At 37.8% G+C, this 21,016-nt stretch overlaps 1 pseudogene; it reads left to right on the forward strand.

Annotated features, from left to right (window-relative positions):
- The first annotated feature begins 17,810 nt into the window (after positions 1–17,810).
- The window catches only part of LOC149168259 (F-box/LRR-repeat protein 14 pseudogene), a 33,894-nt pseudogene continuing 30,688 nt past the window's right edge, over positions 17,811–21,016 (forward strand).

The following is a 21,016-nucleotide window of genomic DNA, read 5'->3' on the forward strand; positions in this document are numbered from 1 at the left end:
TTAAGAAAAATATATAAGAAAGCTAAGGATATCTTATAATTTACATACCTAACTTGTCGAGGATATTCAAGTCCATCCTAAGGTGGTCCAGAATCAAAGTCAGGCTCTCCAACAAGGAACACACTATCGTCAAAATCATCTTGCTCCTCATATGGTATATTAATATTTTGTTGAATGTTTTCAATATCACTTTCTGAAATCTGAAAAGCTAGCTCTTCGTAGCACTCTTCGTAGCGCTCTTCGTTTGATTTTATGAGAAACAATGTACCTACAAAATAAATTTTGACAAAAATATAAGATTCTCATTGGCACGTTGGCAATGATGTTTTGATGGAGATGGGTAAATAAAGGCAAGGGCTTCTGATGTGTTGCTTATTTTATAAAGATTAATTCATGAAGGATACATAGAACACTAATGCTGATAGAATTGTATCTTTGAACAAAATAAAGTTGATAATTAAGAAAAATTTCATAGTATAAAAATGTTTCATAACAATTTCTGAAATTCGGAAAGGTAGCTCTTTGTAGCATTGTTCATTTGATTTTATCAGCAGCAATGGGTCTACAAAATAAATTTTCACAAAAATATAAGATACTCATTGGCACATTGGCAACAATGTTCTAATGGAGATGGGTAAATAAAGGCGAGGGCTTCTGATGTGTTTCTTATTTTATACATATTAATCATTCAGGAAGGATACAAAGAATTCCAATGCTAAGAGGACTGTATCCTTGAACAAAAAAAAAGTGATAATTAAGAAAACTTTCATAACACACAAGAAAACTATAGACATTTAAACCACAAAATATAACATTTCTTGTAGATTTCTATAATGAACCTCATGATAGTATGAAATATAAAGAATCTAAATTCATACTAAAGAATGTAACTATATAGATTCCTAGTATCAAATATAAAGATATTTCTACATGAAAAAATGTCCACGCAGGAATAATCTAAATCTCATGATTTTGAATAGTAGAACAAAAAATTCGACTCAAGTAGCATATTCCAAAAACTGCATACAAACACACTCATCAAATCTTGGAAAATCGACGAGAGGAATTTTTTACTAGGTTTTATTGAAAATTCTTATTCAAGCGAGAGAAGAGGCATTTTTCTTGAAGAATCAGAAATAAAAACACTTGTGCACTAATATTTAGGATCATCTGTTAACTTTAAGAACATAAACAAGCAAGTGTATGCAATATTTTCTAATATCTGAAGTATCTTCGAAGTTCAAGAACTTTTAGATTTGTTGACAGCTGGAAAACCTATTGGCCCAAATAAAGAAGAAAATATGCATCCATGCAAACATTAAGTTTGAATGGGCAAACAAAAATTGGGCTTAATCTTGTAGATTCTAAAAAGAGAATACATAGTCATTTGTAGAATCTTAAAAAAAACCAAGACGAGCTGCATCATCTAATGCACCAATTTTCCTCACCTTCCCAACTTGCGTGTAGTACATCTCTCTCCTCGAAAATCATTGGAGGTCCTCCAGAATATCCTTCTTCAGATCTAGTTCGAGAGCCAGAGTATTAAAAGTGGTTGGATGATCGAATACAATGGGTTTCCACGACCTCTTTCGATATTCATAGTCCCTATATTTAGATTAATTGATGTAAATCTTTCTGTAGCGGCTTCTAATCTCTAGCGCTTTAGCTTCATCCACGATATGGGGAAGATAATCATCGCATATATTTTTCTTGTGTTTCTTGTTAAACAACAATTCGTAAGATTGCTTCTCATCAAAAAAATTCTGGTGGAATAGGGTCTGTTTCTTTCGTTCACTACTGTGGAATACCCACTACATTTTGATGCCCTCATATTCATCTGCAATTTTCTCATTTCTGTCCATGTTGAACATAAACTCCTTGTTATTCTAAGGCTTCATCAGTTTCAATCTATTGGCAGCAGAAGGCAACCTTTCACTCAGGTAACTCTGCACTACCTCGTAAACTTCACTCACCTTGATGCCAATGTTCCCCTCTATCACAACTAAGATGTAAGAAGGCACTATCCCTATGACCTTCTGCATCCATTTTGAAAATATATCGTAGAATTCTAGAGGCAGGGATTGCTTGGCTATGGTATGTATGAATATCATAGAAGCCATGATCGACACCAAATTCACCCGCAACTCCATTCTCCTGGAAACCTTCATTCAAACGAAAAAAGGGGGCATTTTTCACATGATTTGTTTCATCCACGATGAATCAAACAAATAAAAACACTGCTAAGAATTCTAAAATCATCTGCAATATAAGTTGGACTGACCTTAGTCCTGACGATGTTGTAATGGTCACAGGCCCTCTTTTAAAAGGCTTGGTGGAGGCCTGCCCTCTCTCCAGTCATCATGAGTGGTAGACAATTTTGGGGAGATGTATGAAGCCGAATCCACCCTTCCCCAAGTTGTAATCAGAGATTCAATTCTTTAGATTTTTTGACCCCTCTCAAGGGGTTATTATGTTTGCAAGTGCGAGCTATGGATCTGGTCTCCTCCCTTGCAGCCGAGATTCAAGAATGGACTAGTATCACCCTCTACCTTACGCATGCCTTTTATGAGGGACGACAACTTCAGGACATGAATAGGCTAAGTGAGATAAACATACAAGCATGGCTGCAAAAAAACAATAGATTTTGAATCAGAAAATTGATGTGCTTGTACTCTCTTTGTGGAAGACTAAGTGTGGGAGTTGAAAATGCATTGAAGTTTACAAATGGAACATACCTTGATGCCACCAATAGACTCAATATCTGATGGTGGGGTTTGATACCAGGTGTACTACTGGTGAAACCCTCATTCGTAACTCTCTACAATCTCGTTTGGCTATTTTCTTGAAAGTTCTCTTCAAATAATTGTAACATACATTAAATCTACGAATTAATGGTTTCAAAAACCTATTTAAATGCAAATGTTTCCTCATATTTCCAATAATTTTTCCTTAACTGGGAAAACTAGCATCCATCAAAGGCCTCAACAATTATCAATATTCTCCATAACTCTATACATAGTAACTTCTTCTCTGCATGTGATAACTCGTCAAGTTGCAACTCCATAGTGCATTACTACCATGTAGAACTCATACAGATATATGATAGCTACAAAACAATCTTGTTTGGCTCTTGCCTTTTAAAAAATGAACATAGCCTCCTTAGTCTTGGAAAGTAAATAAATTAGCACTTAGCTTTTTCAAAAATGTTGAAATTTTCCCTCACAAAAAAAGAATAGATACAATTTTACTTGTATTTGAGAAACTAACTACTATTACTTTTATATATTTTTTTGGTTTATGTTCGAAAACGTTTATCATATTTATCATAATAACAATAATTATCTAGTTTTAAGATTTGGGTTTATATGAAATGATTTTTTTTAAGTTTACTACTAAGAATTTGAAATATCTCAAAGGAAACGTATGCTTTTAACTTGGTTGTACTGAAAAAATTTATGTATTCTTGCATATTAGTTGGGTGCAAACAAAAGAGAGTATATAGTAAGTGGATTTACTAGTTAAAACAAGTGTTATTTTCTTAAAAGTCATAGGACAAATTTGGAAGGGGTAGGGCATGTATCCTTATCTATGTTAAATAAATTCAAATTGTTGTGTGAATGGAGTTGTAAGATCCTTTGTTTTCATCTTGAGAAAATGGAGTACTCTCCTAGTCACTTGCATATTTTGGGTTTTCATAAGAAAATATGTTATTTTCCTTAAGATCTGAACATTTCATTTTAAGCAATGTGATAATACAGTTTCAACGAGGAATTAATAGATGAAACGAACATGCACATTTTGGATGCTAGTGTTATGTTATACTTGAGGCAAGAGGGCACATCTAGGAAGACTCTAACAAGCGTTGAAGAGTTGGAATAGTTTTGAAGCAAAATTAAGACATTTGACAAGTTGCATGAAGGCAACTTGGCACTGGTACTAAGTGAAAATTCCTTTATCAATCTTGATACCCTCTTCTTGGCACAACCATTTTGCAAGATGAAGAAGAAATGTGAAATACATGTGTGGCTCTCTAAAGAAGTTGGCAAGGTTGTTGCACATATGCAGATGGTTATGTCGTGTTTCAAAAGGAGGTGTTGAAACTTGGAAGGTGACCATTGGAGTATATTTTTCATGGAGTTCCAAGCAGGTGCAAGGATCAGATAAGGAGAAAATTATACAAATCCAACAAATGGGCCATATTGGGTTAGGATATTACTATTCCAGGATATCCAAAGTTAAAGGTGAATTTTATGGCAATGTAGTCCAAGAACTTGGGTGCATGACATATCGTAATGGTACCTTTGACTTTTGGTGTGCATTAGTGGAGTTAGTGCATTGTGTTTAATGAGCACTAGCTAGAATGTGTTTAGTGAAAGGAAAAATCCCACAAGTTAGAGATGACTTAACCATTTGGCATCGTAAGGTGTGTTATGCCCTAGTTTTGAGGAGACAACTGGAACCATCTTAGAGTATGATAGGTTGTGCCATCAACTTAGGTCCACTTACATGGGTTGAGGTGTAATGGTACCCCATGAGTTGAGGAAAATGATTACAATGCGTACCTATATAAAGTGTTTATGATATAAGATTAATGATTTTTGGTTGGAGAATGGAAGAGGAAAATAATGAAGGAGAGGTGTTGAGGTTTGTTGTAAATTAATCAAAAGTAAGTGAAAGCATCTCCTTTTAGGAGGATTGTTCGATTTGTCTCTTCAAATAGGACTAAATTTTAGTTGTGGCTAGGGAGTTGGCCTCAAAAGCATTGATTGGGTACCCTACAAATCCAAGACCTAACTTATCTAAGCTAGTCCATTAGATATATTCATCTTGGGAAAAGTTCGCAAGGCTAAGGTGAAAATATGTTCACGTTAATGTGGATTTTAAACCTTCCATTTGAGAATGCTAAAAACAAGGTCACAATCTTGAAAGGAGGTCCTTTATTTTACCAAAACCAAATGTCAATCCTTAATCCATGGTGTGATTCTTTCTATTTGGGTTTGGCTTTGAACGATGACTCTATATCATCCTCACAAGACAACTCATGGTTGAATATTACGATAATAAAATGGGTCACACCATATTCTTACAGGGTTTCAAGGGAGGGGTATACAAAGGAAGTGGAAAAAATCAAAACTTCATGTTGAGTCAAAGGAGGAGTATGTATTATAGGCGTCTCTAGAGGTCTTAACAAAGGTGAATGGGAATGGATTTTACATCCTATTGTAATGCTTTCTATTCCATCATTTAAGGTGCTAGAGGGCATTGAATTTAAGGGTCATAGGTGAAATTTCACAAGGATCTTAAAAATTAGAAGGTAGGTGTGATTTAGCATAGGGTTGATTCTTAAGTAGTTGACCTTTAGGTGATATTTCCTAGCCTTTGTTTCATTGGAACTCTAGTGTACATTTTGTAGCATTTTGGTCATGCTTGTGTCATCTATGACATTTGAATGGGATGCCCTTGTAGTCTAAAGTCTTAAGAGAAATGATGCATCGATGTTGGAGTTTCATTTCACTGCATAAATTGCCTCTGATATCTAAGTTTACCAATACCCTCACCACCTTCATCTCCACACAGTATTTGAAAGTGAGGTCGATCTCCAAGCATTCCCCTAGCTTGTTTCCAATTTCCCTAAGATTTTGTTTCGACCATAATGTAATTTTAGTCCCAGAAGTTGAACCTAGATAGGGGCCTTGTCTAGTCTCTCCCAAGTGGGATCAAAAAGAAGGGTTCAATGGTTAAGAATGAAAGGGGTGGAGTCGATACTCCAAAACTTATTCAGACCCAATGAACCTCTTTATACTTGTTGAAAAATAAAATGAGACAAATTCTTACCAATATCATGTTAGGGAGTATTAGGGAGTGCCACGAAAACACAAGTGAGAACTAGCTCAAAATGCATGGAAATGAATGAACAACAGTGTGTGATAGGGAGTGACAATGGGTCCCAGATATGTTCAGGAGGAAGTGACAAGGTTATATGTTGGGCAACACGAAGGCATGTTAAAGTGCTAGGGCATGTTAGGGAGTGCTAAGGTGTGCCAAGGAGAGCCAAAGCAGGCCAAGGAATGTAGGGGATGCTAACATGTGCCACATATTTCCAATGGATTCTTAGACGTGTCAGGTTTTATGGCATGTCAAGATGTACACTATGTTGCTTAGTTGTTTTATGGCCACGATTGGATGTGAGACTTGACTTGGTAACTTGTTAAGTGGGATGAGTTGAGATTTGACGTGAGAAGCCTATGATGAGTTATTAAGTGAAAAATACATAGTCTAGTTGTAGTAATCTATTGTGCTATGCAAAAACTCCCCCATTTTTATTATATATAATACAAATAGGGACCCTTTTAAATTAATTTTTTTCCCTCTTTGTGAATAAAATGCCAACTCTTAGAAAATTGTCACTCTTCAAAAAACCCTTTTTAACCTAACTTAAAACATATTAAAGTCCACATCGCAAATTGCAAATCGCATGATTCCATAGTAGCAATGTTAAGCACATTAAAAAATTATCGATATGCGACTTGCGATTGAACTTTGTATGTGACATCCCGATCACATATCACACATCGGAGGATATTATGTCAAGAGCTTAATTTTTACCTATCAAAACCCTAATATTACGATCTTGCGATTTTGTGATATCGCATATCGCTGATCGCAAGATCCATCAACAAAGTTTCATTCGTGCTATAGCTTAAATATCTGATATGAAGGATTTGACAAATGTTTAATAAGTGTTTTCAAGTTGGACACGAGTTAGGTCAGAATGATTTAATATGGTTATCATCCCTATGCATGTAATCATGGTGTTCATTATGGTTTATTAATGTTGAGCTCGCTCCCGGATCTTTTCTTACAAAGTTCAGTCATTTCATCAAATCTTTTATTTTACGCAACAATTAATTGTTGTTGGTTTTAATAGGAACTCCGCTCAAGCGATGTCCATTCAAAAGGTGATGCAAAAGCATACCAAGCAGTCTATCGCAGAAACTGAAAGCATAGATATGTCGTCCATTTTTATAGATACAGTATGCACTGCAGATGGAGGTGCCAAGACATGGAAAACTATCTATAATACGTTGGAGAATGAAAACTCTGAAGTAATAGACATTTGACCAACCACTGACAGCACAGAACCGTTAGGAGTGAAATTTAGAGATGTTGTGTGCTCTTTCCTTCACCAAATAGAAGTAAGGGCTAGGCTCTTGCCATACACATATATGATAAGATGGGTAGTAGAGAATACAGAAGTGGAAGACAGACTTATCAAGATAGTTAAAAACACAGTCTTGGGTTCTTTCAGATCTGAAGATTTACAACAAATGTACAAACTACCCGATGCCTAGGACATTTACGAAAAACAATTTTTTGTAAAGTTTGTAAAGGAAAATGAAGCCCTGTGTCAAATGATACAGGAATGGAGGAGAAGAGATAATTAATTCAAACAAGATAAAGTGGGTATGTACCCCATTGCTTCTTTAGCCAATCCTTCTAATTTTGCATCCTCTATGCTATGTAGGTTGTATGGTCTCCCTGGTAATTCTAAGTTCTCGATCAATTGGGTTCCTTTAATTGATGCTTGTATTAATTCTCACATTATGATTTGGACAACCATTCTGTCTAAGAATTTGGCCAAATCGATCACTGAATATTGCTAAACCAGGGCTGCCTCCTCTAAAGTAGTTCCCCAATTCTTCATGTCTGCATATGTCTTTGATGCTATTTTTTTCTGCACTTATTTTCCAACCATGGGTTTGAAATTGACTACCAATGATCCTACTCCTATCTTCCTAAGTTATAAGCAAATGTGGGAACAAGATTTTATTGCACATTTTCACCAATTATTCCATGGAGTTGTTCTCCCCTTACATTAGTTAGTTTTCAACAGAAGATGTCTGAGATTCCCAAAAGAAGCTATCACAGACCTCCAAGCAATTGGAAGGTATTTCCTTGAAGAGTCCTTCTCTTATATTAGGATATTTGGTAGGTAAGCTTTCCCACATCTCCTCCCTAAGTATGTATCAGATAAACTATTGGCAAGAGAAGTAACATACCAAATAGTAGGAAATGGCCTCAAAAAAACATTGAAGGAAATAAAGAAATCCTTATGGCCAAATTTCCCCCCTCAGTGTGGGTCATTTACCCTTCTTAATTATGGTCATGCATATAAAGAGTATCAAAATATACAGTTATTAAAGCTCCATGTTCTACCATCAAGGCCTTTTGATCGACAACAAGTAGCAAAAAAATTCACCCTTTCAGCTAAGATCATACATGTAACTCATACAGTAGATGAGTTTGAAGATTTACTGGAATCAGCTGAGAAATTTGAGCAGATTTTGGATGCAGCCAAGATAAAGTTGGATCTAGAGAAATTAAGAAGATTCCAGGAGTTTAGAGGACATATGTTAGAATTACTCCCAAAATAATTTTGGATTACCAATCATAGAATTGAAACCAAGTCTCAGAAGAAGAATAAGCCAGGCACGTCATTAGAGAAGGAAGTAGAAACAGATGAATTAGAAAAGTTGTAGGATGCATTCAATGACAAACTATAGGATACTCCTAAGGTATCGTCAACACAATAACCGACAGGATTTAACACCCCACCAAGGAAAATAGTAGTAGTGACCACTAAAGGTCCAAAAATAAGTTTCCAAGATATAGAGGTAATCCCTACAGATCCAACTACTGAAATTGTCTTGAATGTAGCATATATCTCTCCTCTAGACATCCTTTACAACCCTCTTCATAAAGTTGTTGAAAAAAAAAAGGCCGCCGGCCAGCCTCGGCTCACGGGCTCTCTGCTGGACCAATCAGCCTCTTGTGCGCCTGTCGGATTGTAGCAGATCCTTCATCTCTTGAGCATTTGCCTGCCAGGCCTGCGGCTGCGGATCTTTCGCAAGGCCCTGCAGTGCCCTTCATGGAGCCCAGCGGGGGCTCTGCCCCCCCCCATTCCCTACCTCCGGAGATTGCGGCGTTCAAAGCCATGGTAGCTGCCAGCGCGAAACACCCTCCCACAGCAAGCCAGCAGAAATTCGTCAAGAAGCTTGACTCCATTCCAACAGTTGCCCTACCCGAAGAAGAAATCTGCAAAGCTGCCATGAATCTAGCTGAGAAAGGGTTGATAGGCCAGTTTACGGGGCTCTGGCCATCCCCCAAGTCGGTGGAGGACTGGACACAAAGAAACTAGGCTCCCTTGATCAAAGAAGGGGTCAAAAGCTACTTCGTAGGCAAAGGATTCTATGTGTTTGTCTTCGAGAGCTTTGAAGACAGAAGCCTAATCTTTAGAAATGGCCCCTATTTTATGGGACAGCAGGGGTTGTATCTAAACAAATGGTCCCCGGATTTTGACCCCTCACAGGACATCCCCTCAGCAGTTCCAGTATGGGTGCGACTCCCCCATCTGCCTCTACACTATTGGAACCAAAAAACTCTTCAGATCATAGGCAATGCGTTAGGGAAGTACATAGATCAAGCAGTAAGGAAAGATCAGTACTCATGCGCCTGAATCTGCGTCGAAGTTGATCTAGAGGAGGGTTTGCCTGAAGCAATAAAGCTCTCGGTGGCCAGGTGGACCCATGTTCAGGAGCTGGATTACGAACAACTCCCATTTAAGTGCAGATACTGCCATGAACACGGTCATTTTGCAAAGAACTGCAAGAAAAAGATCGAGGAGCAGGCAGACAAAATAAATGAAGACCAATGGACTGTAGTCCAAAAAACCACCCGACAAAGAAAAGGAAATGGCAAAGGCAGCTCTACCGGAGCCCCAAGCGGTTTCAAGCCCATTCAAGAAAAGGAAGTAACCCAAATAGGCGCAGGAAATACACAGAGTGACCCTTCTACTTCGACTCAGGAAAATATGGAGCACACAGCAAACCCATCCCCCATCAAAGAGGGCGAAGAAGTTCCACAGGTTGAGCCTGAGCAACGAAGCCCACCCAGCCCCTCATATGCTGATGTAACAAGAAAAAAGCCAGAAGAAAGCTCAGGTTCCTCAGAGGATGAAACCTTTGAGCGACCTTCTAAAAGAGCAGGTAGGAAATCACGCAAAGAGTTAAGGGAAGAGGAGGCTGAGCGACTCAAAGTCCAAGGTAGTCAGGCCACCATAGAAATGACAATGGGAAGAAACACTAGACCCAGGCCTTCCAAGGGAGGCCACACTCCCTTCCTCAAGTAAATGATGAAGCGCGCCTCTTGGAATTGCAGAGGGCTGGGGAACGTATCCAAAGTCGAAGCAGTCAGGGACCTTATGAAAATAGAACCCTCAGATATCCTCATTCTCCAAGAGATGAAGATAGAAGGGGGTGCTCTTCTAGATATCGGCAAAAAAAAATGGAAGAAAAGCGCAGGCAAAGTAGTTAGTTCAAGAGGAACGTCCGGAGGGCTGGAAACTCTCTGGACCGAAGACTTATTTCAGCTAAAAAAGTCCCATGAAACCCAGCACTGGATCTTCATGGATATGTCACACTGCTCAAGTAAGTTGTCCATCTCCTTGTTTAATTTATATGTTCCTGTCACATACTCCGAAAAACGAGATTGCTGGAACTCCCTTTCAGCTTTCCTTGAACAACATAATCCAGTTAACATTATCATAGCAGGCGACCTCAACATAGTTCTGAAAACAAAGCAGAAAAGGGGTGGATCCAGCAGCAGAGATCCAATGTTGGCTTTTGTTGAAGAGCTCTCACAGCAATGGGATTTAATAGACTTTACCCCAGTGCGCGGCCTTTTCACTTGGTCCAACAATAGAACTGGGTCGGATCACATAGCTGCTCGCCTGGACCGATTTTTGGTTCAAAGTTCGATCATGATGAATAAAAAAATTATCAAGACTAAAATTCTGCCCAAGCTCACCTCAGATCACAAGCCGATTCAGCTCCTCCTAGAAGATGAAGAAAATCTGGGGCCCCTCCCTTTTCGCTTTAATCCTCAATGGATCGATAGAGAAGGATTCATCGACATTGTGAAAGCAGCTTGGACCAAACCTATCTTAGGATCTGCAAGCTACGTCTGGGAGCAAAAACTCAAGGCTACAAAGTATGTGTTGAAGGACTGGATAAGAAAACCAGCTCCCAATCCTACCAATACAAGAAAAGAAGCAGTGCACACTTTGGAGAATCTGCAAGATAATATGGAAAGTAAAGAGATCACAACAGAGCTGTTGGAGCAAGAAACAAAGGCCCAATGCTCAACATACCGAGCCTTAAGAAAAGAAGAAGAATACTGGAGAATCAAATCCAGAAGCTTGTGGTTAAAAGCAGGGGATCAGAACACCTCCTTCTTCCACAGACAATATAGAGCTCGATTGTCCAGGAACCACATCTCAGAAATAAAAACAGCAGATGGCCAAATTAGACAGGGTTTCACCCAAGTTAAAGAGGCCGCAGACAGCCATTTCAGGAAATTATACAGCGAGGAACCTCAGGACTGCGAGGAGGAGACAACAGGTTTCCTCTCTAACATTCCCCAACTGATTAGACCTGAAGATAATGTCGACCTCATCAGCGAGGTCACGGAGGAAGAAATAATCAAAGTCATCTGGTCCATGGAACCTGATAAAGCCCCTGGTCCAGATGGCTTCACAATTCACTTCTATAAAGTATGTTGGAACATCATCAAAGCAGATCTTCAAAAAATGATTAAAGGCTTCATGAGAAAAGCAAAGATTGGTGGGGGCACCAACTCCACTTATTTAGCCTTAATCCCCAAAGAGTCTAACCCGGAAAATTTCACAAGATTCAGACCTATATCGTTATGCAATGCATCATATAAGATTATGGCTAAACTCCTTGCAAATAGGATCAAGCCCCTGTTAAAAAGATTGATCTCCAGTCCTCAGGGAGGATTTGTGGAAGGAAGGCACATCCTTGATAATGTTATTCAGGTCCAGGAGACAATCCACTTCAGCAAGCAGAGAAAGGAGAAAGGTATGGTGATAAAGTTAGATATGGCAAATGCGTTCAACAGAGTTAAGCGCTCCTTTCTCCTTAAAGTTCTTCTTACTTTTGGCTTCTCGCCTCACTTTGTCCAGCTCATAAAAGCCTGTATTGAAAATCCCTGGATTGCCCCTTTAGTCAATGGTCGCCCTTCCAATTTCTTTCAAGCACAGAGAGGCATCAGGCAGGGGTGCCCTCTTTCCCCCTTCTTGTACATATTAATGGTTGACTCTCTTAGTAGGAAGCTTATAGCTGAAAGAGCTACTCGTACACTTCCGGGACTTAAACCTTCCCCTGGTGTTGATCCCTTGAACCATGCACTCTTTGCAGAGGATTCTCTTTTTCTCGGAAGCACCTCTCTCAAAATTGTCAAAGGCTTCGGCTCAGTTCTCAAAAGTTATTGCAGAGTCTCAGGAGCGCAGGTCAACAAAAACAAAAGCGAAATCTACACCTGGAATATTGACAATCAAGAGCTAATAGGAATTTCGAATGCCCTGGGGTTTAGAGGCCACAATCGATGGGACCGATTCAAATATCTAGGTCTTCCCATCACAAATGGGCCCAATAGAAGGTCACTCTGGTCATACATCATTTGCAAAATTAAATCAAAAATAGCAGCATGGGGCGGCTTCTGGCTTTCTAAAGGAGGTAAAGTTATTTTAATTAAGTCTCTTTTATCTGCGCTTCCAGTCTATCAGGGAGCATTCCTTTTGGCCCCCAGAAATGTTATGGAACAGATCTCTAAGCTCTTGAGAGACTTCTTATGGCAAGGTGGGAAAGGTAACGAAAGGAAGATGCATCTAGTTAATTGGGACATGGTTAAAAGGCCAACAACAGAAGGAGGCCTCCAGATCCGCGACCCATCCTTAGTCAACCTTGCGCTTGGAGGCAAACTCTTGTGGAAACTGGTTAACGAACCCAAGCATCCGACCAGTGCAACCCTGCTCTCGAAATACGCTTAGAACTCATCTCTCAGCTACCTGCAATTCAAGCCTTCTGCTAACAGTTCGCAGGTATGGGCTCTATGTTGCAAAAGCAGCGCTTTCTTTAAAAAATCGCTCTATAAAATTCCAGGCAACGACAAGCGTATCGACCTGTGGAAGGACCGAATCATGGGACGTGACCCACTGGAGCAGATTGATGAAATTTCAGAGCTCAGAGACTGGATGAAGGGCGCAGGAATCAACAGGCTTCGCGACCTCGCAATATGGGATCAACGAGGAGAGTGGGCCGGGTGGGACCTCCATGACATTCCCGGCTGGCTATCTGCACAGAGAAATCTATTAATCGAGCTCCTGGAGGAAGCGATGCCTGAAAATTGGCAAATAAAAGATAGCTGGGCATGGGGGCAGACAGGCGTTTACACTATTGCAGCTGGCTACAAAGCCCTTCAGGAAATAAGGAACATCAACCACAACACAGCATTCTGGAAGCGAGTATGGGACAATCTGGCCCTCCCAAAAGTAAATTTTTTCTTTTGGACATTGATGCATAACAAAATTTTAACAGGTGACAATCTGGAGAAGAGGAATATAGCTGGGCCTCACAGGTGCGCGTTATGTAGAAGCAATATAGAAACAGCTCAACACTTATTCTTGGACTGTCACTATGCGAAGGAAACATGGGGCCTCATCCTATCCGGACTACAGATTCCTCCCTTTCCCCAGTGTTCTGTAGCCGACCTCTTTGCCAATTGGAACAAGCAATACCCGCAAAGCATTCCTATTAAATCCTTCTGGAACAAAGTATGGACATCCATTCCAAAATTTGTCTGTTGGCAGATTTGGTTGGCCCGCAATGAACAGATCTTTAATGGACAGCAACTCTCTCCTCTTCAGGTTGCAGCTAAAGCCAAAGCCCTCCTAATGGAAGCAACCCAACAGCAGTTTCATAAAGAGGATCCTCTTCTCCTCCCTGAAGAAAGGAGATGGCTATGTCCCCTGGAGCCTGCTCCTCGAAAATCTTCTCTCACTCCCCAAACAGCAAATCCGGAATGGCGCAGAAGAGATCCCGAGGACACCTTCTCAATCTGGTGGAGATCCAAAAAGATAACCACAGTCTTCTTCGACGGGGCCTCAAAAGGAAATCCCGGAACTGCTGGTGCAGGAGGGATCATATACTCCACAGATGGGACTCTAAAAGATTGTTTTTGCTGGAGTTTAGGCCAGAAATCCAACAACCAAGCTGAAATATACGGCCTTCTCAAAGCCTGCCAAATAGCAAGAGATCAAGGGGTAAAAGAGCTGCAAGTTTTTGGAGATTCCGAGATCTTAATAAAGAAATTAAATACGGAAGATCTTTTTAGCAATGTTGCGTTAAACAAAATCCTGGGCAGATTAAAAAGAGTGCTGCAAGATTTCAACACCTGTAAGTTCTATCATATCCTCAGAATCTTGAATGGTGAAGCTGATCAAATGGCGAATAAAGGATGCTCTCTCCCGAAAGGGCAGCTGATTGTAAATGGTAACATCTCTTTCCTTATACCATGAAATCGATGTAATCCAAAACCTGAAGTAGAAGGCTGCTCACTTTGTACTCCGAGCTGCCATGGCAAAGTCCCCTTTCTTATTTTCCACGTAAATAAAATTCATAACTGTTTCAGTTTAAAAAAAAAAAAAGACAAAGAAAGAGGAGGAGAACCGAAACTTCTTCAGAACATGAATTTATGGATGTCTTATGGAAGGACACACAAATAAATCCGACTGAACATTTGACTCAGCTATCTCAATTTTCCAGAGCCTATGCTATAGTAGCAATCGAGAAAGAAACTGAGGTATGTTTTGATTAAAGAAAAGGACGACCAGATCACACTATTTTTGTGAAAGTTAGATGAAGAAAGAGCCAGTGTGAACCTTCAAGTAGAGGATCAGCTGCATAAGCTACAACAGGATATGGAAGTATTGAAAATAAGTCATGAAAATGACTTATCTACTAGAAATAAACAAATCTAGGAGCTAAAGAGTGACCTAGAAAAGTATAAGGATATTCCTATTGCAGAGGAATTCATTAATGAGGCTTTAACACTGAATACTTTACTGTCAAAGCAAAAGCAGCTCTTCCTCCAACATATATCAAATATCATTCCACATTTGAATACTAGTGAACAATTAAAAAACATCATTATTGATCAAAGGATTGAGTTCAATGAACTCAATTCTAAGATATCTGATTATATTCAGTGGCAGGATTCAGATGAAGGGAAAAGGTCAAGTCTCCCAAAGATCAACATAAAACATAAGGATACTCTATTCATTGATTGGGACTCACATGTGAAACAGACCGAACTAGCAATAGCCAGAGCATCGGGTATTTCAAAAAGCTTTATCAAAAAAATAAATCACATGTTGCACACATCCAACCTCATAAAGGAGAGTGATACAAAAACACTTCCTGATCTTAAAGAATTAGATGCAAATTGGAAGAATAAGAGTCAGATACAAAAGGAAAAAATTGAGGGGCTATCAAAAATCGACTAGGAGGCAGTATGGTAACCTCTAGTCAAGCCACACAATCAGATCATGACCTTGAATTTCTCCTTGGATTCAATACAAAGAATGTTGCCACCTTCACATGATGCTATATTTACAGGGTAGTTGAGAAAACAATTTAGGATGCCACCACAAGTCAGGCCAATGTCCGACATTTGTGAGCTGAGAGGCAAAGCTGGTAGTGGTGATTAATCAATTAAGACCTGAGTCGTTTTTGAGCAATTTTATTTTTGGAAAGTTAGATTCTAGGAACGAGGAAGGTCGTTTGAAACCTCATCATATATATTTTATATAAGTTATTTTTAGTTAATTAAGAATATTATTTAAACCCTTCTCATGCATTTAGAGAATGGTCCAAAATTTTATTAAGAACATTTATAAATAATTCACTATCGTAAGTTTGTAGATGCCTTCATGGAATCATGGAAGATGGTCTTTTCAATCAAATATCTTTTCGTTGATCATTGTTGATGCACTATTGTATTCTTTGGGATACTTATTGGTAGAATATTGATTATGGCCTATTGTCACTAGTCAAATGAGCATAACAGTACACATCTAGTACTATATCATGTTTGCTAAATCATTGTTCTAGTATTAGTGATAAGTTTATCTTTCATGAATTATGTATGAAATCTGTCATCTTTGTTTGAAGTATCAATTGCACTATTGTACGATATTAGAATAGAGAATGGTTTGTTTTATATGTGATCATTAGAATATGTGATATGTTTTTCATAATTCTCTTGCTTAACTATTTTCTCAAAGGAATTATCTTAGAATATATTAACTCTATACAGTCTTTGATTGATCTATATAATCATAGATTACATAGACATATTTTTATATCGCATAAAACCAGCAATACCCTGGGTTAGATTAAAATAAATTTAATTCAAAGTTTTGCATCTTAGAATAAATTTGTGTTAATTTCTAGTTATTCTTTTGTGAATCATCAGAAAAAATCCCACAAAACATTGGGAAACTTGTCCTCTCATATCCAGTCGGAGCCACAATCCCAAATGGAAAAGGAGTTGCTCTAAGGTCCAGACCTGGTGGTTATCCCCCTTGTTGTTGCCATAGATTTCTAAGGCCTCAACTTTTTTGGCCCTAGAAGGAGGGCCCCAACTATGAATGGAATATAAATCTAAATCTCAAACTCGAAGCCTTCACAGGAGTCAATCCCCCTCAAAAAAATCCTACAGCTTCTCGATCACATTTTAAGTCACCCACTCATAAGTTAGAAGTTGTAGAAACTTCCCCCTCATCTTCTGAAGTATCTGAACAGTTACCTTCTTTAGAATATACTCCAAAATCTCCTGAAGTTCAGTCCTTATTTCATAAACTAGAAATAATACTTATTTCTACTGAGAATCCTGATAAACCCAAAGCTTCTGAAGAAATTATTACTTCTCTATTTAGAGAAATTGGTAGCCTAATGCAATCAAAAAGTGATAAACATGGAATACCTCCCTTTGAGTTTCCAATACATTCACATCGTAATAAAGTTCCTGTGTCTAGATCTAAGTCAGATACAAGTGAGGTCATATCAAATTCCCCTCCATTTACTCCCTCATTCACTACACCTCCATTCACTTCCTCTCATCTTTCCATTTCTTCTAGTCAAACATTTACTGCTACCAAAAGTAGTACTAGTCCAGTTGTAAGTTCTACATCCATACCCACTACTTCTAGATCTTCTTATATATCTTCTCAAATCCTAACTCAAGTTATGGCTAATCAGCCTTGGACTAATCCTAGGGCCGTATTGTTTTCAAACCCACATCCTCTTCCTGGTCATCCAGAGAAATGGTTATCTAAATACAATCCAGAGGATGTTCTTCCTACTGAAGAAAACATCAACAATTTTATGTTGGCCATGAATTTGAATGGGGTTGCACATGAAGATATTGTACTAATATTGTTTCCCTACACTCTTAAAGGATCTGTAGGATCCTGGTACTTTTCTCTTCCAGCAGGAACTATAATAGACAGGGTAACTTTTGAACGACTGTTTCTTGCAAATTTTGGAGATGATAGAACTATAGCATATTTAATTAATGCTCTCTCTAACTTAAAAACAAATTCAAGTGAAAGGATCAAAGATTTCAACTCCAAGTATAACAAGTTATTAAACAAAATCCCATCTGCTTCTAAACCTGGTGTCAATGTACAAATAGAGTGGTACATTCCTTCTTTACCTTCTCATATAGCCACTTTTGTAGATAGATTCGGTAAGGTTACTCTTTCAGAAAACATGAAAGAAGCCCTGTCTGTAGAAAAGAGAATTCTAGCCTTAGAAAAGTGAATTGAGATGGAAGATTAGAAATCTAAAAAAGTGAATTTTAGCCAAGAATCAAAGAAGAAAACCCCAATGGATCCATTTGATCCTGAAGGTCTTAAAAAAGTCTTGAAAACTATGTCAAATGATATGATTGAAATAACGAAACAAGTAGTTGAATCATCAGTTCCTAAGAAAGCATATCACCCATACAATAGAAGTCCTACTTCGCCATCTCAGCCTCTGAATGTGATTTCAAGTGCCGAATCAAATCAAGATGTTGAAGACACCTCAGCAACTGAAGAAGAACCAGAGCCCGAAGAGGAAGTCGAATTAAATGGGTTATGGGTTAAATGGGTTAAATGGGTTAATTTGATAGTTTCAGATACAGTGGAATACAATATAGTTGAAGACATAAAAAATACTAAAGCAAACATTTCATTATATGAAATGACCAAACTCAAACAACAACAGAAAATATTACTGAGAGAACTCAAGGTAGTTCCTGTAGATCCCATACCACCACTGCTTATAGCCCAAGCTAACAAAGATATGGGAAAACCTTGTCACCTTGAAACAAGGCAAAACCAAATGATCTTGTGTTGATTGGTGATAGATCTAGGTCTCACACTCCTCCTTTCCTTTTGACTTATGAGATTTTTAATAAAAATGTTCATAATTGTCTCATTGATTCAGGAGCTTCTTCAAATATCATGCCAAGATCTGTGTGAGGGAGACTTAATGTTACCCCTCAAAAGTCTGTTTTGCATATAGTCCAATTGGAAATAACAAAAGTTGAGTTTGTTGGAGAAATGTTTTCAGTATCAATTAGATTATCATCCAACCCAAAGGTGCTACAAGTGATTGATGTCTTAGTGGCAAACATCCTTGAATTTTATGGTCTAATTTTATGTAGGATTGGTCTGAGAAACTACATGGATATTTCACAACCGATTGTCACACATGTGGTTACCATATAATGGTAAACCATATCAAATTAGAGTTGATAGCAAAAAATTTATGAAACATACAGTCACTGAATTGGGTGTGAACGAGCCTATGATTTTTACTAATAATATTATTGGAAATTATTCTCCTGAATCATTCCTTGGCTCATTCAATGCGCAAATATCACCTTTCCCAGAAAATACTATTACTTCTCAGGTTGAAAATTTTTCTCAATCAGACACTTCTAAATGTATTAATCTTAGTAATAAAACTTTAGATCATTCTTTGTTCTGGACTCTATACTTTGATGGTTCAAAATCAGATGATGGTGCAGGGGTAGGTTCCATTTTAATCAATCCACAAGGAGAGAAAACAATGCTAGATTGCAGACTCAAATTTCAATGCACGAATAATATTGCCAAATATGAAGAATTGATTCAAGGCCCATACAAATCCATTAGATTAAACATTAAATATTTGCAAGTATATGGGGACTCTCAAATAATCGTTAAGAAAGTCAAGAACACAATCCATTGTATTTCTGGACACCTGAAACATTATCAAGCATTAGCTCAGAACGTCCCTTCTCATTTCACTACATTTAATATTTCAACAATCCCTAAGTTACAAAACGCAAGTGTTGATTTACTTGCCAATGTAGCATCTAAATTGATATCGTTAGAAGAATTTAGTCCAAATAGATTTTCGATTGAGTTGATTTTTAGGCCTTCCATTCTCGATAACATAACAAATTGGAGAGTGTTTAATGATGATATAGATATAATTGACTTTCTTTCATCAGATGGATCTTATGAAGGTCAAATCGTAGACGAACATGAACATGACCTACAGATTGAAAATAAACAGGATGAAAATCCAATTCCCAAATCTGTAGTCAAGATGGAAGATCTCTATGATTTAAAAGATAGGTTTAAAAAGACTACCAATTCAAAAACATAGAGTTCTACTCTAATATTTGAGTTGATTAATCTTGGTACAACTGATAAACCTCAAAACATAAACCTAGGTTTGGGCTTAACACCCAATGAAAGGATTTCATTCATTAAATTGATAAGAAAATATAAAAGTGTCTTTGCTTCAGATTATTCAGATCTCAAAACATATGATACTTCTATAATGTAGCATTCTATACCCATGATTTCAAATGACAAGCCTGTCCAACAGAAGCTTAGGAAGATCCAACCAAACTTAGAAAGTCAAATTAAGTATGAACTCAATAAAATGCTTAAAGCCAAAATCATTTTCCCTATAAGACATTCAAAATGGGTGTCAAACATGGTTCTTGTGAGAAAAAAGAATGGAGACATTAGGATTTGCATAGATTTTAAAAATTGGAATAAAACCTACCAAAAAGATAATTTTCCTTTGCTTACCGTTAGATTTTGCGGTCAGATGCAGGTTTTGAATTGATGTCTTTTCTTGATGGATTTTCAGGTTATAATCAGATTATGGTTCATCCAAATGATAGATTAAAGACTACATTTAGAACAAAGTGTGGAACATATTCATATCAAAAGATGCCATTTGGCTTGATTAATGTTGGCGCTACATTTCAACGTGCTATGGACATAGATTGTAGAGGACTAATCAACAATTCAGTTGTAATATATTTAGATGACATCACTATCTATTCTAAACATATAAAGAATCCTATCAGTGACCTAAAACAAATCTTTGAGAGATGTGAGAAATTTGGCATTTATTTGAATCCTGAAAAATATTATTTCACCTTGGCAGAAGGTAAATTATTAGGATTTGTGGTATCTAAGAAAGGAATCTATATCGATCCCGATAGGATTCAAGAAATTGAAAACATTCCCCTACCACATAACAAAAAAACGATGCAATCATTTTTAGGGAAGATTAATTTTGTAAAATGATTTATTCCTGGTTTTTCTCAAATTGTCTTACCCCTATAGTCAATGATCCAAAAAAAATCAACTTTTAAATGGGGGAAATACAAGAAAGATTCTTTTGAGTTGATAAAGAAAACCAGCATTGACGCTCCTTCCTTAACAACTCCTAATTTACTAAAACCATTTGTATTATACACATTCTCTTCTGATACCTCTTACGCGACAGTTTTGACATAGCTAAATGATCAGAATGTTGAAGCACCTATTTCATTCTTTAGTTCTAACTTACAAGGTGTTGAGCTAAATTATTCAACTGTGGAGAAATAGGTCTTTGTTGTATTTAAAACTTTAAAACATTTCAGACCTTTCCTCCTAAAAACACACACTAAGATAATAGTCCCTTACCCCACTGTAAGGTAGTTGTTAATCCAATGAGAAGTAGGAGAGAAGAGAGCAAATTGGGTTACTGCACTT

This window comes from Pinus tabuliformis, chromosome 4_2, assembly GCF_031772625.1.
Source record: "Pinus tabuliformis cultivar Carrire ecotype Pingquan chromosome 4_2, CPIR1, whole genome shotgun sequence".
NCBI classification, from domain to species: Eukaryota; Viridiplantae; Streptophyta; class Pinopsida; order Pinales; family Pinaceae; genus Pinus; species Pinus tabuliformis.